Source organism: Pan paniscus, chromosome 16, assembly GCF_029289425.2.
Source record: "Pan paniscus chromosome 16, NHGRI_mPanPan1-v2.0_pri, whole genome shotgun sequence".
Taxonomy (NCBI): Eukaryota; Metazoa; Chordata; class Mammalia; order Primates; family Hominidae; genus Pan; species Pan paniscus.
The window spans coordinates 29,124,709-29,146,483 of record NC_073265.2 but is presented as its reverse complement, the minus strand read 5'-3'; the positions used below and the strand labels follow the sequence as shown (position 1 = coordinate 29,146,483).

Here is a 21,775-nt window from a genome sequence, read left to right as displayed (position 1 = left end):
TACAAGGGTGAGCACATGATTCAGGCTTTACTGATCCCAGTATCCTATTTCTTTGTCCATGAGGATTAGACCAGGAGTGGTCATAGGATCCAAGCTTGATCAATCAAATCAATCAACGTCCTTGATATAGAGATGTTGCTAAAGGCGCCATCTTTTTCCACAGGGGCTGATAAGCAGGGATTACAGAAGCCAGGAGTATCTGCTTAGGAGAGAATGAGGATAGAGAGAGAAGCAGAGGTGAGGGTGAGATATAGACACAGGGAGTAGGGGGAGAGAATGAATCCTGATGATATTGTTTGTATCCCTGGAGGGCCTGAGCCTAATTCTACCCCTTGTGTTTTCCAATTACATGAACAAAAAAAAAGAAAAAAAAAAAAAAGAAAATCTCCTTTATTGCTTAAACTTGTTTGAGTTGGGTTTCTGTCACACAAATATCCTGACTGATAACATATAGTATTTTTGTACTGTTGGCAGATAAGTCAGATGTACGATTCATATCCTACATTTGCATGAACAAGTTCAGGGGGTTAGTGACTCATTTAATAGCACATTCTCACAGCCCTGCAGGGCCTGATGCAATGGAAATCAGATGCCCAGAAGAACAGCAGCTGCAATCCAGAGCCTGGAGAATTGAGCAGGAGCTAGGGATGGCCTGGCAACTGAAGAGATGCTCATAGACACTGAGGAGGATCATAAAGCCTGCCAGTGGAAGAAGGTGGGAGGAGAAAGTCATGCTTAGGCTCCAAGAGCCCAGGGATGTAAAGAAGGCTGGAAGCTGTGGGACTGGCAAAGGTTCATGGATGTGCAGAGGCAGAGGTCCAGGGGAGATTTTACTGGACCAGGAAATACTGGGGCAACTGTCCCAAATCAGCACACAGCCTCTGATTCTTTTTGTCTCTTATTTAAACATCTATTTTTTTTAAATTTTGTTTTGTTTTTGTTTTTGAGACAGGGTCTCACTCTTTCACCTAGGCTGGAGTGCAGTGGCGTGATCTCGGCTCACCGCAACCTCCGCCTCCTGGGTTTGAGCAATTCTTCTGCCTCAGCCTCCTGAGTAGCTGGGATTACAGGCATACGCCACCATGCCCGGCCTAAACATCTATTTTTAATCAATAGCTTTTTATATATAAATAGTTTCTGATAGTTAATTAACATAAAAACCTAGTGGCAAGAAAAAAAATCTAGCTGTGTTAGAAAAGGGAAATATTGGCACTGTTCGATGTAGCCCCCCAGAAGATGATGAACTCAATAGCCTCTAGGTCATAAACCGGCTTCAGTTTTCCTGAATGTTTATAAGAGCTTCTGGGGAAGTCAGCAGGCAGGGAGGGCTAAGGGTGAGTTCTGGAAACACAGCTCTTGCTACAGTCAATTACGGGGTGTGGATGAAATACTGGACATATGGCAGGTGTATGGTTGGGAAAATGAGCTGCTCCATGTTTTCTGGTTTAGATGGCTAGTGGCCAGCTCTCAGGATTGTCAAAACAGAACTCTCCTTTGGGGGTGAAATGAGTGTCCTCAGCTGATCCAAGCTCAGGGCTTGGAGGGGAGAGCGGGAGCTTTGTTAGCACAAAGCCCAGGCATCCAAATGGAGATAAGAGTCTGGGCTAGATCACGTGGGCATTATCAAGTTAAATAGACAATGCAAAGGCAGAAGGCACCAAGCAAGAGGTGAAAGGTGGAGAGGAGCAAAGCAGAGAGATCCTGAACAGCCTCTAAACTATTTTTATGTTTCTTTAACTCATCAAGCTTAATACTTGCAAAGACCATTGACTTTGCTGTTCTCTCTGCCTTAGAATGTTCTTTCCTAGATGCGTCTCCTGGCTGGCTTGTATCCATCCTTTAAATTGCAGCTCAAATGTCACCTCTAACGGGCCTTCCCCAATCACTTCTATCACATCACTCTGTTTATTCCCTCTGTAGCAGTTATAACTCCAGAAATTATCTTGTTTGTGTGGCGTTCTCCCTTGCTCCATTAGAATGCAGCACCTTGAGAACTGGGACTTTATTTCATGCACTGCTGTGTCCCCAATATTTAGAACAGTGCCTGGTGCATAGTTTGTGCTCAATACATAGTGATTGATTGAATGAAGTGCTTGGGGACAGTTACATAGGATGATTAATTAATCACTATTTTGATTTGCATGAGACTTAGGGGCCTTGTGAAAATAAACATGAATTTCATCCATAGCCAGGATTCAAACACACATGGCCATGCCCAGTGAACTAAAGTGGTGCTTACAAAAGCCAGATATCTGGAGGGACAACAGGTCTCTTGATAGGAAATCCACAGGGGCAGAAGGTTTCACCTGATTTAAATAAGAATGAGCCTATGACATAAGACAGGCAGCATTTTAAACCAGGCAGCATAATGTGTGTGGGATGTCCTTATAGCTTTTGGAGCCTTTGGGTCTTAGACAGGTCAAAAGTATGGCCAAAAGCAGCCTGGGGACATGACCCTTCTTATGGAAGAGTGGCCGAGAGGCAGTGTTATCATCAGGGAGCTATACATGACATTTGGCTGCCTGTGCTGACACACATGGCTATTAGGTGTGTAGGATCAGAATGGCATCCTTGAGTTTCTGTCAACTGTTAGGGGACCACCCCTTCTACCCATCTATCTGGAAGGCTCAGTAGTAGGAGTGGGGTTGTGGAAAAAGGGCTGAAAACAATAGAATATTTTGACTGCAGCCAAGGAAGCCTGCAAAAATTAGGTTGAAAACCATGCTTTTTGCACAACTAAATGCCGTAGGTTTTACAAATAAGTCAGACAAAGGGTCTCCTGCTGATAGAATGTGTATCAGTTTAATAAAGGCTGGTCATCACTGTTGCTTCCATTTGTGCACACAAAACCTTCAGCATCTTTTTAAAAACTGAACTTTTTACTTTGAGATAATTGTAGATTCACATACAGTTATAAGGAATAATAAATACAGAGAGATGCCTGTATCCTTTACCCAGTTTCCCCCAGTGGTAGCATCTTGCAACGAACAGTGCCTGTGTGTGTGTAGTTTGTGTGTAAGGTGGGTACAATACAACAACCAGGACATTGCCCTCGAAATTTCCATCACCACAAGGATTCCAACTGTTGCATTGTTATGGCCACACCCATTTCCCTCCCACCCGATCCCCTCCTTCACCCTTGGCAACCACTAACATGTTCTCCATTTCCATAATTTTGCTAATTCAAGAACGTTATAGAAATGGAATACTGTGGTATGTAACCTTTTGGGATTGGTTGTTTTCATGCAGTATAATTCTTGGGAGATTAATCCAAATTGTTGTGTTTGTCAACAGTTTGTTCCTTTTTATTTCAATTCCATTTATATAACTTTATTTTTTCTGACACAGGGTCTTACTGTCACCCAGGCTGGAGTGCAGTGGCATGATCTTGGTTCACTGCAGCAACTTCTTGTGATCAAGCAATCCTCCCACTGTTATGTGCCACCACATCAGCTAATTTTTAAAGTTTTTTTTTTTTTTTGTAGAGACGAGGTCTCACTATATTGCCTAAGCTAGTCTCAAACTCCAAGTTTCAAGTACTCCTCCTGCCTTAGCCTCCCAAAGTGCTGGGATTACAGGCATGAGCCACTGCACCCAGTCTATATGACCTTTTTGAATGAAAGCATGACAACCCTGTAACTTTTCTGGTTATTCTTAAGTCACAAAACACTCTCAATTTAGTACATAATATTTGCTGTCTGCTGATAAAAGAGGCAAACCACCAACCTTGATTTAAAATAAAGAATTCTCTCCTCCACAAAATCCCTAGTGCAGGCCTGGTGCCTGGGAGAAGCCTGAAGTTGAACACAGGAGTCTAGTCTGCTTCCTCCTCCATTCTGAGCTTCTGGCCAAGTTTGCTTGGCTCTCCAAGATTGCAGCTGGGCTGGGGTTGGTGGTTGTAGGGGCTGGAGGAGGGAGTTGTAGGAGGGGCAGGAATAGGCTTACACGATGCTGATGGTGTTGTGAGTGGCTTCATACTCTGGGCTGTTGCCTGTTTCCTTGATGGTGATGATGCCCTCTCATATTCTGTCCTTGCTCCCTGCAAATGCTGCTGGACTTCTAGCTCCTCTTTGTTGAAGCCTGTTTACCTGTGCAGATGACTGTCTTGGACAAGCCCTGACGTGACCCCATGCCATTGCTCTCACACCTTGGTCTATACCCATTGTACAGGACACATGCATTCTTTGCCCCCATAAGTTCGGGGAGTGCAGGCTGCCCACTGTAGCCTCTTCTTTGAGCAGCTTATCAGCCCATCTCTTGCTCTTCAGGTTTCTCAAACAGAAAGCAATCACAAATTCACGGTGAACCCCAATTGCAGGGGACACAAATCAAATGTCTGCATGGGCTTGTTGAAAACCCCTAACCAGGCCTGAGGGCTTTGGTGAGCACCCCCACCCTTCCTTCCTGGGTAAGTAGGACTCACAGTGCACCCACAGTTCTCTATCTATTCCATTATATCCTCCAGGTTGGTGAAGGTTTGAGTCTTATACCTCTTGACTACACCTGTGAAACATTTACATCTTGATCTGATATCTTACTTTATATCTATTATATCTTGATGCCTTGGTAGAATTTTCTGCTTCTGATTATCAAAAGCGTGTGAACCAGAGCAACTCCATCTTGAACAGAAGCTGGGTAAAATAAGGCTGAAATCTGCCGGGCTGCATTCCCAGACAGTTAAGGAATTCTAACTTATAGGATGAGATGGGAGGTCAGCACAAGATACAGGTCATAAAGACCTTGCTGATAAAACAGGTTGCAGTAAAAAAGCCAGCCCAAACCCACCAAAACCAAGATGACAACGAGAGTGACCTCTGGCCGTATTCACTGCTACACTCCCAGCAGTGCCATGACAGTTTACAAATGCCATGGCAACATCAGGAAGTTACCATATGTGGTCTAAAAAGGGAAGGCATGAATAACCCACCCCTTGTTTAGCATATCATCAAGAAATAACCATGAAAATGGGCAACCAGCAGCCCTTGGGGCTGCTCTGTCTATGGAGTAGCCCTCCTTTTATTCCTTTATTTTCCTAATAAACTTGCTTTCACTTTACCCTATGGGATTCGTCCTGAATTCTTCCTTGCACGAGACCCAAGAATCCTCTCTTGGGGTCTGGATTGGACCCCTTTCCTGTAACACAATGACCAGACACTATGTTAATTTAGAAGCATTTTTTCCCCCCTACTTAAAATTCATGATGCAGTTTTGTTCAAAGTCTCCATATGCCTCTTCAACATCAGCATCTGCTTTGGCTAGAAGCAGTTTGGAGCCATCTCATACAGTTTTTTGGAGGCCCATCATCATTACTTAAACCTGTGTGAGTAAGATGCCACACTGAAAAAAAAAAAACCTCACATATGATGTAGCCACTGAAAATATTATGCTAAGCCACAAGTAATCATTCTGATTTTTTTAGGACTGTTTTTCTTTCTTCTCCCTGTTTGTCTGGTTGCCATTCACAAATGCCATGACATAATAATATATGGCTTTTTAAAGAGAGCTTATAAAACTTGCAGTTGTGAACTCACACACCCAGGAATGATGAATAATTTGCTTCTTTTTAAAACGTGCTGCATCAGATGACCTCTACAGGAAGCCGAAAGTAGCATGGACAGAGATAATTTCAGGTCATCGTGCCTTCTCCAAACAAAGTTCCAAATAAAGTAATTTGTTATTTGTTTCGAATAAAGTACAGATGCTCCTTGACTTATGATGAGGTGTCCCAGTAAATCCATTGTAAGTTGAAAATATAAGCTGAAAATGCATTTGATACACCTAAACTGCCAAATATCATAGCTTAGCCTAGACTACTTTAAATGAGCTCAGAACACTAACATTAGCCAACAGTTGGACAAAATCATCTAACACAAGGCCCATTTTATAATGAAGTGTTGAATACCTCATGTAGTTTATTAAATACTGTACTGAAAATATATTGCTTTTGCACCATGGTAAAGTTGAAAAATTGAAAGTGGAACTCTCATAGGTTGGGACCATCTCTAATTGAGAGAGTGCCTTGTATTAGGAGTGACTTTGTATTTTCTGAGCAAGAATTTTTGAGGACATCTCTGCCTTGTATAGAATATGTGATATTTACTCCCTGGTTCCCTGGGCATCCCTTGTGTGCTCATTTGCACCTTTAATTACAACTACTTTTTGTTGGGGCTTCCTGTGTAGTTTCTTAGGGCAAGAAACACTTTCAGAGGCTGCTAAATGGAAAGGAAAGAATAACTCTCTGAAGTCAACCTGAGTGTTAATTCAATTTCCAGGAACACAGAGTTCAAGCGAGACTCCAGCAGAGACAAAATAATCAAATCTCGGTTTTCAGACCCTTTCATTGATTGATGAGAATAGCACCTTTTGTATTTGTCCTGTTGTTTCTGTGGCCTGCTCCCAAGGTTGCAAGTCTTTAGTAGCAATGAATCTACAAATTACCAGAAGCCTTAAGATGAAGCTTTCTGCGTCTGCCACGTGAAAGGCAGGATTAGGGACTAGAGGGCTAACTGCCTGTTTCTCTGCAGGATGCTATTATTCTTAAGATTGGATGGAACTTTTCCCTGAAGAGTGTCAAATCATTTTTCTTGTTAATAACAAATCAATGGGCTCTAGCAGGTAAGGATCACACCAGGTGCTTGGGAAGGGTAAATTCTAGCCTGGCCTTGCTGCTGAATGGTGGGTTGAGTGCTGGTAAATCACGTTGCCTCTTTTGTGATTGTACTTGCAAGGCAGAGATTCTTAAACCTAGTATGCATGAAAATCACTTGTCAAAATGCAAATTATTGAGTTTCACCAACAGAAATTCTGTTTTAGTGGGTTTGACATGGGGTCTTGGAGTCTATTTTTTCGTTTTCTTTGAAACAGAGTCTCACTTTGTTGCCCAGGCTGGAGTGCAGTGGCACAATCTCGGCTCACTGCAACCTCTGCCTCCTGGGTTCAAGCGATCTCTCCACCTCAGCTTCCCAAGTAGCTAGGATTACAGACATGCACCACCACGTCTGGCTAATTTTTTTTTTTTTTTTTTTGTATTTTTGGTAGAAACAGGCTTTCAACATATTGGCCAGGCTGGTCTCGAACTCCTGACCTCAAATTATCTGCCTTCCTTGGCTTCCCAAAGTGCTGGGATTACAGGTGTGAGCCACCGTGCCAGGCCTGGAGTCTATATTTTTAATGAACATGCTAGGTGACCTTGATGCTGGTGCTTCACACTTTAACATTGATCTAAGGGATGCCTGAACAACTTCTTAGTGTCCATGGAGATGACAGGTGAGCATCAGGGATACTCCCAGGTTATAGTGCCAGGAGAGTTGGGAAGGGAAAAAGCTGTTTAAGATAAGTGCTAAGGTCATTAGAAGACTTTTTTGTTGTTGTTCCTAGGGGAGTAATAGCATTGCCCAAAGCCAGCTTATTCTTGCAAAGAGAATGGTTGGGACAGAGAAGAAGTAGAAATTTAATTTTGGGGTTATTGGTACCAGTCCTACCCATCTTTTAATAACTAGTGTTGCTTAAGGGCTGAAGGTAAAATGGAAAAATATAGAGACTTTAATATGAATAGGCAGGGCCCCTTCCGTAATCTGACTTATAGAAACTTTCCTCAAAATTTTATACCTAAGATCATTGGATTTCCTAGTTCTGCTTCTGCCAACCATTTCCATATCATTCCATATCCTATAAGTAATAACTAAATTATTTATTCAAAAAGGCAGGAGGGGAGTTCTATTTGCCTTTTGGGTACATCTTGTTATTAATATAAAGGTAGTGTCGGGTATTAATATAAAGATCATTGAATTTCCTAGTTCTCCTTCTGCCAACCATTTTCATATCATTCCATATTCTATAAGTAATAACTAAATTATTTATTCAAAAAGGCAGGAGGGGAGTTCTATTTGCCTTTCAGGTACATCTTGTTATTAATATAAAGGTAGTGTTGGGGTTAGGTGACCGCTTCCCATTCTCTTCAGGCACTTGTTCTCTGCCTCACAACCTGATATCTCACTGTGGAGGAGCAGCTGGAATACTTGGCTGTCAGAAACATGATAGAATTGTCTGAAGCTTTCTTTTTTTCTACTTCTGTTCTAATTCTGTTCTTGGCAGTTTTTTAAAAATTCACAAAACTTTTACTAAGATAGAATTGGAAACTTCAGACCATGTGCACCATGTCAGGGAACTCATCATCTGCCACTCCTCATGTTGCAGGCTCCTCTCCCCTTCAGCCATTTCAGTCATGCTGTGTTCTGCCTTCTTCTGGAATGGTGGGTCAAAGGTTGTTTTCAGCTGGGCACAAAAGAGAACAGAGGGGGCAAGTGGGTGATCAGAAGGACCAATTGAGGGCTGTTTGGCTTTGGGATAATTGTTACTGATTTAGCATGCAAATCTCTTGTTAGAATATGGACAACGGGAGTACGTGGGCAGCTTTAAAAGTAACTGTACTTCCATTTGGTCTGCTTATTAGGCATTCTTATTATTAATATCAGACATCTTTAATTTGTGTACTGTTTCAAGGCATGAATGCAAAGGCTACATGAAATCTCCATGGCCAACTTGTAATCTTAACATGAGTCTTATGTTGTTGTGGATAAAGAATGTAGGTTTAACTGAATTCACATATTATCCTTCATGTTAACTTCCATATGTTGACTAATTGAAATTAACCTCTACTACCATTCTCAAGCCTTTATTTGGCTTACTGCTGTTAGGCTTCTTCTTCTTCTTTTTTTTTTTTAAACATCCTTGTTTTTATTCAATTTAGGAGCCAAGATTAGCACTTTATCTTCATCATTTAAATTTACCTAGATTTTATCATTTAAATTTATCTAGATTTTATTTTAATTTATCTAAATTTAACTAAAATGTTTTAATTTTTTGTATCAACTTGTTAATTTTTTTGGTGGGGGAACATGATTATACTATATAACATTATTGCTCTAAGCAATACTACCTTTGTATGTTTTGTATTTCATCTAAATTATAATTTTTAAAAAAGAGTTTAACGGTCAGGAAGAGAAGGTTGGAAATCTTGCCATTGGAGACCTGCTAGAATCTAGGATGATTTTAATTTACTAGTCAAAACCATTTTGGGATGATCATTAAGCCAGTTATGAATGCATTCAATAGAACTATCACCCAGCCCATATTTCCTTATCTTGATAACACCTTGTCAAGACTTTAATACATTTTGTCAGATACATTACCAAAAACCAGATATACTATGTCTACTGCATCATTTAGGCTTATTGATGTAAGAAAATAAGGAGAATCTACATCTACATGATTTATTCTAGTGTATCCAAGCTGGCTCCTAGTGACTACTTCTTGCCTTCCTCTTGATCATTCATTCTAGCATTAGGTTGACCAATATGCATTTTGCTATATTTTTCTTGTTCCCCTTTTCCTTGTCTCCAGGCTTCTGGTTCCTTTCTTATTATCTGTAATTCCTTAAAGTTCTTCAGAGTTGATCTGGCACTTCTCATACATCAATGTGTAAAAGAATCTGCTAGGAATCTTGTTACACAATACAGGTCCAGGAATCAAGGGGTAGAAACAGGAGTGGCTCCCTTTACTGTCACTCCTAGTGATCCACTAGGAAAATTGTTGTTTTCCATCCTTAGAGACTTAGTTCCAAAGGGAGGGATAGTGATTCCCTTGAACTGGAAGCTGAAACTGTCATCCAGCCCCTTTGGGTTCATGCCTCTCAGTCAACAGGCAAAGCAGGGGGTTGCTGGACTGGCTGGTATGATTGGTCCTGATTACCAAGGGTAAGCTACTACTACACAATGGAGGTAAGGTAGAGCATGCCCAGGAGGTCTACGATGGAGTCCAGGATTCTGCATTTCCTGCAAATGTCTAGCTGATGTTGATGCTGCTGGTCCACAGGCTATATTTTGAGTAGCTAGGGACTAGAAGACTTGGTGTTTTAGGTAGGAGGTAGCTTTCAGTGCTCCTCTAGAACAGGAAGGAGGTCTCTAGTGGGTAGTGCTCTCAAATTCTTATTCCCACACTTACAAACTCACCAGTGTCCTTATCGTCCAACAGGTATGTCCTTTATTCTTTCATCTTCAAGGTCTCTTGCTCCTTGACCCCTTCTCCCCCACCCACACAGTGCTTTCTTTCTTCTTCCTTTCATAGTCATACTTCTTGGAAGAGCAGCCTTAAATTTTATACTTCCATTTTAGCCCTCCCCAATTACTCTGCAATCAACAACTCTGATCATGTCTCTTTACTCTTTGAAACCCTGCCCTGGCTCCTCATTCCCTCTGGCTTCTTGTAGTGACATCCCCTACATGGCTCCTGTTTCCCTCCCTAGCTCGTCTCTTTACACTCCAGGAGTTCCAAATTACGCTTGGCTCCCAGGGTACATTATTCTCTTTCCAGTCTTCTTGCATTTGCTTTTGCTCTTCCTCTGTCCATAAAAGCTCTTCTCTGCTTTGTTCACTGGCTATCTCCTCTCATTCTTCAGCTGTTCCTTTCACTCTCTGTCTTTGCTTAGGAACCTAAGTTCCTTTCTTTGCTTATATGTATTATTTGTATAATTCAAGAACAATTGAAAGGAAGGACACCTGTGTTTTCCCTCTCTGGGGTGCATCTGTAACTGCAGAATTATTTTAAGGCAGTATTATCTTGACATGGTAGTGGTCAATCTTACTGAAGGGTTTTAAGGATACCAAGTAACTTGGCAAAGTCACCGTAAATCTTGTTTGAAAAAAAAAGGGGAAGACTTAATCACCACTCTGTACATGAAGAAGAACATTTTTAATTAGTTTATCATTGTGTGTTACTCTAGTTGGTCTACACAATATTCACTGACATTATGGTTTCATGAAAATGAAGCAATAAAATAAAGATAATAAGTTTTATCAGATGAGAATGTTTTCACTAATGTGGTCCCCAGAGACAGTGATGAATGGTAAGGTTTTCAGATGATAACTTAGAATTTTGACAACTTCTTGCATTGGTCACCCTTGGGAGCAGTGACAGATAGGGTCACTTGCTGGTTAAGAGAGTGGCCTCATGCAAATCACTAAGCTAATTGGGTTTTCTCAACAATAATAGGGAATAGAGATGGAGAGCTGCCAGAAAAGATGCAGACACTGAGGCCTTGATGGATTATTAGCTGATTATTCAAGCTATATCTCAGGCTCAGGACCTGAGATAAATTGAATTAAGTCCAAAAGAAACTAGGCTATGGCCAAATAATTTTTTAAAAATAATATTTAGATATTTCTCATGATCTCTCAGGCAATGAGTGCAATTTGCTATCAGCTGCATTGCTGCAATGGCACTTGCAGATAGCAGAAGGGATGGTGAAAGGTGGAGGGTGAGGCACTCATAGACTTAAAACTTCATTTGCAAAGTGGCCTTAATGTGTGTGTTTGAGAGATAAGTCTTAATCTCTTGCACACAGTAAGTGTTTTGTAAATGTGTATAGACTAAGTTGTGTGAAATATTTAAATTAAATGAAAGGAATGCCCTTGCTTTCAGGAACAGTTTTTTATAGTGTGGTTTTGTGTCTGCTGTATCATGTTGTGTCCTAGATTCCTGTCACTTTTATGGAGAAAGGCATGCAAAAGAGAATCAGAATTGCCAGCTTCATTAAGGATATAGCACGGATATAATTTCCTTTTCCTCAGGGTCATGGAACTGTTGATGAGTTATTTTCTAGCTGACATGCTTGGAGTGGGAGCTCTGGCCTCTTTTCTCATTACTGATTTCCTGGGCAATCTGTCTCTGGGTAATGACTCTCTTGGTTTGTGTTGCATTTCAGCATAATGCATTTTTCCAGACTGAACTCTGTCTTTTATATAGGTTGTACCAGCAAACGAAGAAACCACAACCAGAGATAGAGGCAGTGTTTTAAATTGTGAAATCCCATAGTCATAATAGTTTATTTTGTGAGAAAGTACTTGGTCACACAAATCTATTCCTCTCTCTCTCTTTATAGAGACAGGATCTTCCCATGTTGCCCAGGCTAGATTCAAACTTGGATCCTCTGGCCTCAGCCTGTGGAGTAGCTGAGATTATAGGCAGGTGCCACCATGCCTGGCTTATTCCTCTTCTGAGGATGATGTTCCTGGGACTTTACCTAAGACCTGTGTGGGGTAGTGGATCGAAGGGATTTGGAATCAGCCAGCTCTGAGTTTAAGTCCTGGTTCTGCCCTTTGCTAGTGTTTTGTCCTTGAGTCAGCTTTGATTATTTTAAAAATAGCTTTTTACTAATTATAAAATAGTAGAGAATTTAGAGAACATTGAAAGTTACAAAGAAGAAAAGAATATTTACGTAATAATAAGATAAAATGCTCATGAATAACATTCTTTGAAAGTATCAATTTATATATTTATATGAGATTCAATTATGTAACCATGTAACCATTCTTATATTTTTTGACATTGAAGATGTTTCTTGGTTGGACCATTATAAACAGTATTGTCATGAAGGCCAGTTGGGTTAGCTTTCACCTTTAATCCCAGCACAGGCTGAGGCAGGATGATGGCTTGAGGCCAGGAATTTGAGACTAGTCTAGGAAACTTTGTGAGACCCTGTCTGTACAAAAAATGAAAACACTAGCTGGGTGTGGTGGCATATGTATGTCTGTAGTCCCAGCTACTCAAGAGGCTGAGGTGGGAGGATTGCTTGAACCCAGAGGTTCGAGGCTACAGTGAGCTATGATCATGCCACTGCACTCCAGCCTGGACAACAAAGCGAGATCTTGTCTCTAAAAAAAAATAATAATATAAAAAATTCTGAAAATATTGTTGTGATGAATCTCCTTTAATTACAAAAATTTAAGTATCTTTTTCAATGGAGTAGTTTTCTAGGAAGAGAGTTTTGCTTGAATATTTTAAATATTTCGTATAGAAGCTTTTAATACTGGAAAGTTTTTCAGAAAGGCTTTGATAGTTTATAGTTTTACCAATAATTGTGGAAGAGTAAAGGGTAAGTAATTTAACTGAGCTTCAGTTTTTAAATATATTTGCATCATAACATTGGGAGGATATGGCCTAACATAAAGTACCTAGCTCAGCGACTGGCAAATATTATTAATGTTTTTAGTGTCTGCTTTAATATATTAAGTGTCCATACCATATCATTAAATGCTCTACCACCCTCATCATCCATTAAAAAAAGGGAAAATAAGCTTTTACAGAGTTGTATTTGTTGTGATATAGAATTATGTGTGAGTATCTAGCCTAATGTTCTCTTTTTGAAAACTGCCTTTTAAAGTAAATATGTTTATTAAGGTGAAAAGTAGAGGGGAAAGACAGTGTGGTATTTATTAAAAGTATTTCTTTTGAATTAATTTTTAAAAACCAGGAAATTATTGCAGTTCTTTGAAAGCTTGGCCCAACTGTTCATTGTATTTATACTGGTTTTAATATAGTGTCAAATCTTATGTTGCACAAATGCTTGAATTCAATGTGTGTTTCAGTTGCATGTGTATTGGCTGATGGGAGAAGCAAGAGAGTTAGAGATCAATATTCTCGATATCCCAAATTGTCAGTGTTAATTAAAATGATTTGAGGGTTGTGAGCCACCTTAAAAGAAGGCATAAAATGGTATGGTAATTTTAATAACTAAATCAAGAAATAATGAAACTTTATATCTTATTTTTCTCATTTCTACCTATTCTACAGCATAGAGCTTGGCCGCATTAGTTTCCTAAGACTGCTGTAACAAACTCCTACAAACCAAATGGCTTAAAACAGCAGAAATGTATTTTCTCACAATTCCAGAGACCAGAAGTCTGAAATCAAGCTGCCGGCAGGGCTGGTTCCTTCTGAAGGCTCTGAGGGAGAGTCTGTTCATGCCTCAGTCCTAGCTTTTGGCGGCTGCCTGCATCCTTGGCCTTCCTTGGCTTGTAGCTGCATCACTCCAGTCCCTGCCTCTGTGGTCACATGGGCTTCTTCCATATGTCTCATCTGTCTCTGTGTGTTCTCTCTTCTTATAAGGAAGGGCTCACCCTAATGCAATGCGACCTCATCTTGATTGCTACATCTGCAAAGATTGTTTCTAAAAAAGGTCGTATTCGCAGCTGGCCAGGGGAGAGGGTGAGGTAGAGGAGGGGTTATTACATGAACATATCTTTTTGTGAGGACACAGTTCAACTCTTTACAGTGGCAAACACTAAGTTCAAATAGAAACTCATAATCTCTGCTTCCTCCACATCCACTGCTGTCATCTCTAACTTCAGTTTATTTGGTCATATTACTTAATCACTGGCTTCCCATGCCTACTGTATTTGGTTTAAGTTTGTCTGCTTGGCTCTACCTTTGATAGACAAGATGATTTCTGATAGTAAGAAATAGCTCTTCCTCAGCTCGAATCTTACTTTTTTTCTCTCTTTGTGCTGTCACCCCTGCAGGGAAGGCCTCCTTTCTTCATCTAAGTAAGTCTTATTCCTAAGGGTGGGGTGCTTCATACTTTCTTTTTCCCTATAGCACCTGGCACAGTGCTAACACATATGTGCTCAATAATTATTTTAATTGATTTTCAGATAAAGTAGAAGGATATAGGTTATAGATTGGAAAGAAAAGTAAATAATGGCTTTACATGCTTGAGTCCCAAAATTCAAGTTGCTTCAGAACAAAATTCAAGTTGGTCTGCTTGATAGCTTCAATTAATCAAGTAGAATATTGTTTTCTCTTTGTTTTAACATTTCTACCTGGAGCACTAGTATCATTTTTTAATTTTAATTTTATTTTTTTAGAGACAAGGTCTCTCTCTGTCATCCAGGCTGGAGTGCAGTGGTGCAATCATAACTCACTACAGTCTCCAACTCCTGGGCTTAAGTGGTCCTCCAACCTCAGCCTCCCAAGTAGCTGGTAGTACAGGTATATGCCACCACTCAGTACTGTATTTTAGTTTCATTCTGGTGCCCGTCTGTTTTGGCTCTAAGATAGCATGAACATGCCAGGCATGGTGGCACATGCTTGTAATCTGAGTGCTTTGGGAGGCTGAAGCAGGATCACTTGAGGCCAGGAGTTTCAGACTTAGACTGGGAAACATAGTGAGACCATGTCCCTGAAAAAAGTCAGGCATGGTGTGTACCTGTAGTCTCAGCTACTTGGAAGGCTGAAATGAGAGGATCGCTTGAGCTTAGAATTGGAAGCTGCAGTGAGCTACGCACCACTGCACTCCAGCCTGGGCGACACAGCAAGAACTCATCTTTAACAACAAAAAAACCCCGAAAATATCATGAGCAGTTGCTCCTGTCAAGAGCATCTCTTGAGAGTGGCCCTTTGGAATTGAGTAGTATAGAATCATATACTTTGATTTTGACTGTAAATTATACTTTTTGTTTTATTTTTAAACAGGTTTGTGGCATTTATTATGTGCCAGGCTCTAGTCTATTTGCTAAGCAAATAGAAGTTTTTGTTATTTATTGTCAATACTGAGCTCAGTGTCTGAAAGATAATTTCTTATCAGTGGTATAATATCTAAAAGCATAAATGAAACCAGCTGTGTAGTTTGTTTTATCTTTATTATCATCATTGTTACATAGCTAAAAAGATTTAAGAGGTTTTGCTCATCTATTCTTCTCTACCTCTTCAAAAAGAGGCCCAAGGCAACACTGCTACCTCCCCCTTGGGTTCTGTCTTACTCCATTAAGCTCTACAATTATAAATTTGAAGGGATATATACCGGGGTGCCAAATTTAGTATATGGCCTTATGGAAGCCTAGTCAAGCCCAACTCATCCATGGTCTGGTGGACCTCAGCTCCAGCTCAGGTTTCTTACCATTACCAGGCCCAGAGCCATTAACTGGGCTCTGATGGTGAGAAGATTTATGTTTCTGTTTTGTCATGGGCAAAAGGATAGCAGTCAGTAAGGGTTCCTTTGTCTGGGTGATATTGAACACTTGTGTGTGTGTGGTATTTGTAGCTAGAATGAATGAATATTTGCTAAGCAAATAGACTAGAGCTTGGCACATAATAAATGCCACAAACCTGTTTAAAAATAAAATAAAAAGTATAATTTACAGTCAAAATCAAAGTATATGATTCTATACTACTCAATTTCAAAGGGCCACTCTCAGAATCTCCATACTTTCCCAGTGGTCTGCGCCTAAGGCGTATCTCCTCAGCCTTCCATTCACCTCTGTTTTGAGATCTTTGTCCTTGGTCTGTTAAGTTTCATAAACTGTAACTTTTGGCAAATGGGAAATGTCCTCACAAAGGAGTCCCTTCAGTTTTCAGTGCAATCTCTTCTATAGTGACCTGCAAAAAACCCGAATTAGAAAATTAGTGTGAATAGGTATTTTTACAAAATAAGTTGGCACTTGCTGAGCTTAATTTTTTCCTGCCTTTATGTTCACAGAAAAGAGACATTGTAAGTCTTAAGGGCAGTGGTGTGCTGGTAAATGTTTAACATCAGGCTCTCTCTAAGAAAACCCAAATTTGTAGTGGTTTGTGATTTTCATAGGCTCTAAAAAAAGCCAGGCGTGGTGATATTTTCATATCATCATATTGAAAATGATGATCGAAATTTTCATCATTTTGAAATTGGCCATGATGAAAATATCATCATTCAAACTCCCAGTGTGACCTCACTGAAGTGGAGTTGGGCAGATATATGGACATAGGCTCTAGAACACCTCTGCAATAGGCCTTGGGTAGATGGAGAATTGAGGGGATGTGCCTTAGATCTGGCGCTTAGAGAGGCTATGGAGATGCTGAGACTAGCTTTTCTCTGTGTTTTCATTTGTGCATACATTCATTCTACAAATATTTACTAAGCACCTGCCATGTGCCAAGCATTGCTCTAGGTACTAGGGATATAGTAGGGAACCAAACAAAGTCCTTACCTCCAAGGAGTTTGTGTCCCAGTGAAGGTATTCACAAACTTCCAATTTCACCTCCTTGGGACCCTAGCGGTCTCATATTTGGGACAGTTAGAGTCAAGGTCCCATAACACTTTAATGTTTTGTTTTGTTTTATTTTATTTTATTTTATTTTTGTGATGGAATTTTGCTGTTATTGCCCAGGCTGGAGTGCAATGGCACAATCTCAGCTCACTGCAACCTCCGCCTCCTGGGTTCAAGTGATTCTCCTGCCTCATTCCCCCAAGTAGCTGGGATTACAGGTGTGCGCCACCATGCCTGGCTATTTTTATATTTTTAGTAGAGATGAGGTTTCTCCATGTTAGTCAGGCTGGTCTCGAATTCCCAACCTCAGGTGATCCACCCACCTCAGCCTCCCAAAGTGTTGGGATTATAGGCGTAAACCACTGTGGCCGGCCAATACTTTAATTTATTAAATGAAGGAAATAGCATGGGCCTATTTTAGTTTTCCTAGTTGTAAAGCAGGGATTATGGAGGAGGAGGTAGAATTGCTCTCTGAATTGTCTCCATCTTGGAGTCACAGAGACCTAAACCTTGCAATGTCAGGAGCACTGGCTTATCTTACATGGGAAATTCATGGTAGATAAAGCTTAGTTAGAAAGTTTGTTGTGTAGATTATCTGATGGCCTCTCCAGGCTGATAAGGTTCTAACGTAATCTCTGGTGATCAGCCTTTGTCCTTCCTGGATTCCTTTTTAAATAGCTGCTGCCTCAAGGGGGAAAATTGGAGAGCAGGGATGATAAGAGTCTTGCTGGGAGTTCCAGTCCCCTAACTAACCCAGAGGAGGTGACTGTTTATTGCAAACAATTACCTGTCTCATTAAAAGTTATCACAGCTAGAAGCTTATGGAGTGGATAAGCTTCTGGAAATGGAAATTGTGTCCAAGAATCGGGAAGGTTCATATCCTCAAGATGGGTAGGAAAGGGATTGATGAGGCCACTCTGATGGTAGAACTCTGGAGAGAAAGATGATTTACACATTGTAGGGGAAGAAAAAAAATGTTCTCTTTACCTTTCTGAATTCTGGGCTGGGACCCTTGTAACAAAAGGTAGATTAAGAGGAGAAGAATAAGCTGGGCAAGGTGGCTCAAACATGTAATCCCAGCACTTTGGGAGTCCAAGGCAGGAGGATCAGTTGAGGCCAGGAGTTTGAGGTTATGGTGAGTTATGATCACAGCATGGCACTACAGCTTGGGCAACAGAGCAAGAGTCTTAGCCAAGTGTGATGGCCTGTGCCTGTAGTCCTAGCTGCTTGGGGGACTGAGGTGAGAGGATTGCTTGAGCCCAGGAGTTTAAGGATACAGAGAGCTATGATCATGTCGCTACACTCCAGCCTGAGCAACAGGGTGAGACCTTGTCTCCAAACAAACAAACAAAAAAACAAATAAAAAGCAGATTCCCTTCACCCCCCAAAAAAACCAACAAGAGGAAAGCAAGAAGTTAACACATATGTGTTATATGTATATGGGAGATACCAGAGAAGTGAATACATCTCAAAGAGGTGGCTTAGTACTCTGGCTTTACAGCATTTTCAACAAAGAACAGTAAATATTTAGAGAAATGACTGCAGAAAGGGAAAGGACCTTGAGTCTCTAGGGGTGGCAAACTGTGGGAAGACAAAATACATGGGAAACTCCTGGTAGATAAAGCTAAGTTAGAAAGTTTGTTGTGTAGATTCATTCCTCTGGTGCCCTCTCCAGGCTGGTGATCAGCCTTTGTCCTTCCTAGACTCCTTTGCAGATAGGAGGATGGCAGAGAGCTTCTTTTATATCTGCATCTTCCCAGTTGCCTTCAACTCCAAATAATCCTTATGCCAAAGTGGCATATTTTGGGATGGCATATTCAGCTACCCTTCAACATACTCCTCTGGAAGAGGATTTAGGATTCTCAGTAAAGAACTTTGAATCTTTCCGCTTGAAAATCATTGTGCCAGGCTTACTAATAGGTGGTATGATTTGAGCGGGTGAGATTTTCTTCTAGGAAAATAAGTCCTCAGGAAATTCCAGAAGCTTTAGACAAGTAAAAGCAGAAAGGAGAGAAGCTTTTTTTTTTTTTTAAATTTAAATTAACTGCTGGATGCTGCATAAATCCTGATCAGTTTTGCATGATTCTGCAGAGCCTCTGCCTTTGCTGTTTTTCACCTGTTGGATGAATGATTCATTTGCCCCTGCTGTTTCTCACCTGTTGGATGAATGATGCTGCTGTTTTACATAGCGGCATTCCAGCAAATGTGGGTGGTGGGCCATTCACCTCTTTGTGTTGATCTGGAAATATGCATTGTTCCATTTATGCCTGAGCCACCTCAGTCTTCCTCATTAGCAAGGACTTACATATGCACTATGCTGGCTTGGAATTTAATTCTTGACTGTGCGGTTTTTAACCAAATAAGGAAAACCCTGGCCTTTTTCTGCTTCTAGGACCCAGCCACTTTTGAGTTGCCAGTGTGTTTCCAAGTGTGGGTTTTGGATTACCTGCATCAGAACCACTTCCTGTGCTTGTTAAAAATATTCATTTCTGGGATGCACTCCCAATCTACTGAACCACAGCCTCTGGAGTGAGGCTTAGGAATTTGCATTTTTAATATGTTTCTCAGGTAATTCATAGGTACATCAAAGTTTGAGAATCACTGGTTTAGACTCATAGAATATTAGAGAGTAAATAACCTCGTGTTCCCTTGGGGTCCCAACGTATGGCCCATTGGAACAAATGCAGACTGCTTGATGCTGGAGTTAAGCCTGGGAAAGGTTGGTAGCATACTTTTTCCATTTAAATTAGGAATTAGGATACCCACACAATCTGGTAGGTCAGTAAGGACAAAGCCCCCTCTTAAGGATCACTATTATGTGACACCTTGCTATTAGCAGGCCCAGGTCTGTCATTACAGTTGAAGGTGAACATAATTAATTACAGGCATTTCATTTTCAGCTGTTACAGTTTAATTCTCCTGATGTTATATTATGGAACCGGAACATTTGCATAATAATTTACAAAGGAGATCAGTGTGAGTAAGCACTTTTTGTGCCTTTGACTCAAGCTTTGTCACTCTAATTAGTATTCGTGTGCCAAGTGTGGATTCTCTCAACTCATTAAAATTTTTGAGATCATTCAGGCTTCACACTTAGATGTTTCAGACCATTTGGCCCACCGTTGAGGGAAAAACAACACAGATATCTTAACTTGGTCCAATGCTGTAATTTTATAGATGTGAAAATCAAGATGGGGGTGGGGGATGAAGTGACTTGTGCAAGCATGTCAGGGCTGGAACAAGTCCCCAGGTTGTGCCGCTTCTAGGTGGGCGTTCTTTCCTTCTTACTGCTAACACTCAGCAGGAGGGAAGTATACCTGTAAAATTCTCTGCTGAGTCTTACAGTTCCTGGTAGACAAAGTCTAATATTCCCATTTCTTTCTTTCTTTTTTTTTTTTGAGACAGAGTTTCACTCTTGTTGCTCAGGCTGGAGTGCAATGGCACGATCTGGGCTCACCGCAACCTCCTACTCCCGGGTTCAAGTGATTCTCCTGCCCCAGCCTCCCGAGTAGCTGGGATTACAGGCGCCCGCCACCATGCCTGGCTAATTTTGTATTTTTATTAGAGACGAGGTTTCTCCATGTTGGTGAGGCTCGTCTCGAACTCCCGACCTCAGGTGATCCACGCACCTTGGCCTCCCAAAATGTTGGGATTACAGGCATGAGCCACTGTGCCTGGCCTAATGTTCCCATTTCTAAAGACGCATTGTTTAGTGTTCCCTTGTGAAAGCAGGGAAATTGCATTGAATTGTCTCTTCAGTATGAGACTTGGAGAAACTGTCTTTCTCTTGTCTTCTACATCAGTATCTTGTTCTACATCACTTTTTGAGATAGGTACAGTGCATGGCTGAAACATGTAATTATTTTCCTTTCTTGCCATAAGCAAATGGAATCAGCAATCTATTATTTTCTATTTTTCTTACATATAACAAGATCCAGAAGATATACGCATAGCAACAAAAAAGGACATTGTGTGATTACAAAATTCCTATGATAAATCTTTATTCAGAAATAAAGATTCTGAAATAAAGATTGCTTCATACCTAGATGAAGCAATCTAGACCAGGGGACAGCCCTCAGTGCCTGTGAGAGCAGGTGTGTTGTAATTATCAAGTCCTGTGATAATTGTGCTACACTTAATTAATTGGAAGACTTGTCTCTAATTTACTTTGGAGACCTCCAGGTGATTCAGTTAATGGGGTAGAGCAAGGAGGTGGGGGATGGATTTGTTTTTATTTTGCATTTCCATTTTTCCTTCTTACTCCCTGATTTGCTTTGGAGGCCATCCTGGCTTTTAAAAAGGGCACAAATATGTTTCTTATGTGGAATTGGCAGGAAACACACTCTGTTGAACAGAGCAATGCTAGAGGGTTAGCTTGATTCCCTCAGAGGTTGCTGAGGAGCTGGTGTATCTTTATGTCCTCTTTTCAAATGCTCTTTGAGGTTGTTGCTAAAGTAGTTTTTTTATAATAGAGTGTGTGATCAATCCTTTTGGGGAAATATGGGTAACATAAGTCAATTGTGAAGAGTAAGTTTGATGGCAAACGATCGGGAACTTAGAACTATTTCTTGAAGGGAAAAAAACTGAAGTTAGTAGACAGTTTGAGGTTTAAGTTGATGGTTTTTGACTTGTAGAACTTAGCAAAAACTTTAAATGTTCTTTATCCTGTGGCAGCCTCTGCTCCTTGCCTACTCAGTATCCATGCTTTTATTATTCCTTATTTAAAGGACCCCGGTTTTGTTTAGGGCAACAATGTGCCTAGATAAAAATACCTTCCAGACTCTTGTGCAGAGTGGGGGTGGCTGTGTCACCAGGTCTGACCAGCGGGTTGTGAGTGGAAGTTTACTGGGTGGAGCTCTGAAATGCTATTTTTCCTGGTAAAAATGAAAAGCTGGGGCATGTCTTTTGCCCTTGGC

General features: G+C 40.7%; 1 protein-coding gene across 2 annotated transcripts in view; it reads left to right on the top strand.

Annotated features, from left to right (window-relative positions):
• GPR176 (G protein-coupled receptor 176) overlaps positions 1-21,775 on the top strand; it is a 118,725-nt gene that overhangs the window by 11,378 nt on the left and 85,572 nt on the right. The gene's annotated exons all lie outside the window — the stretch shown is intronic.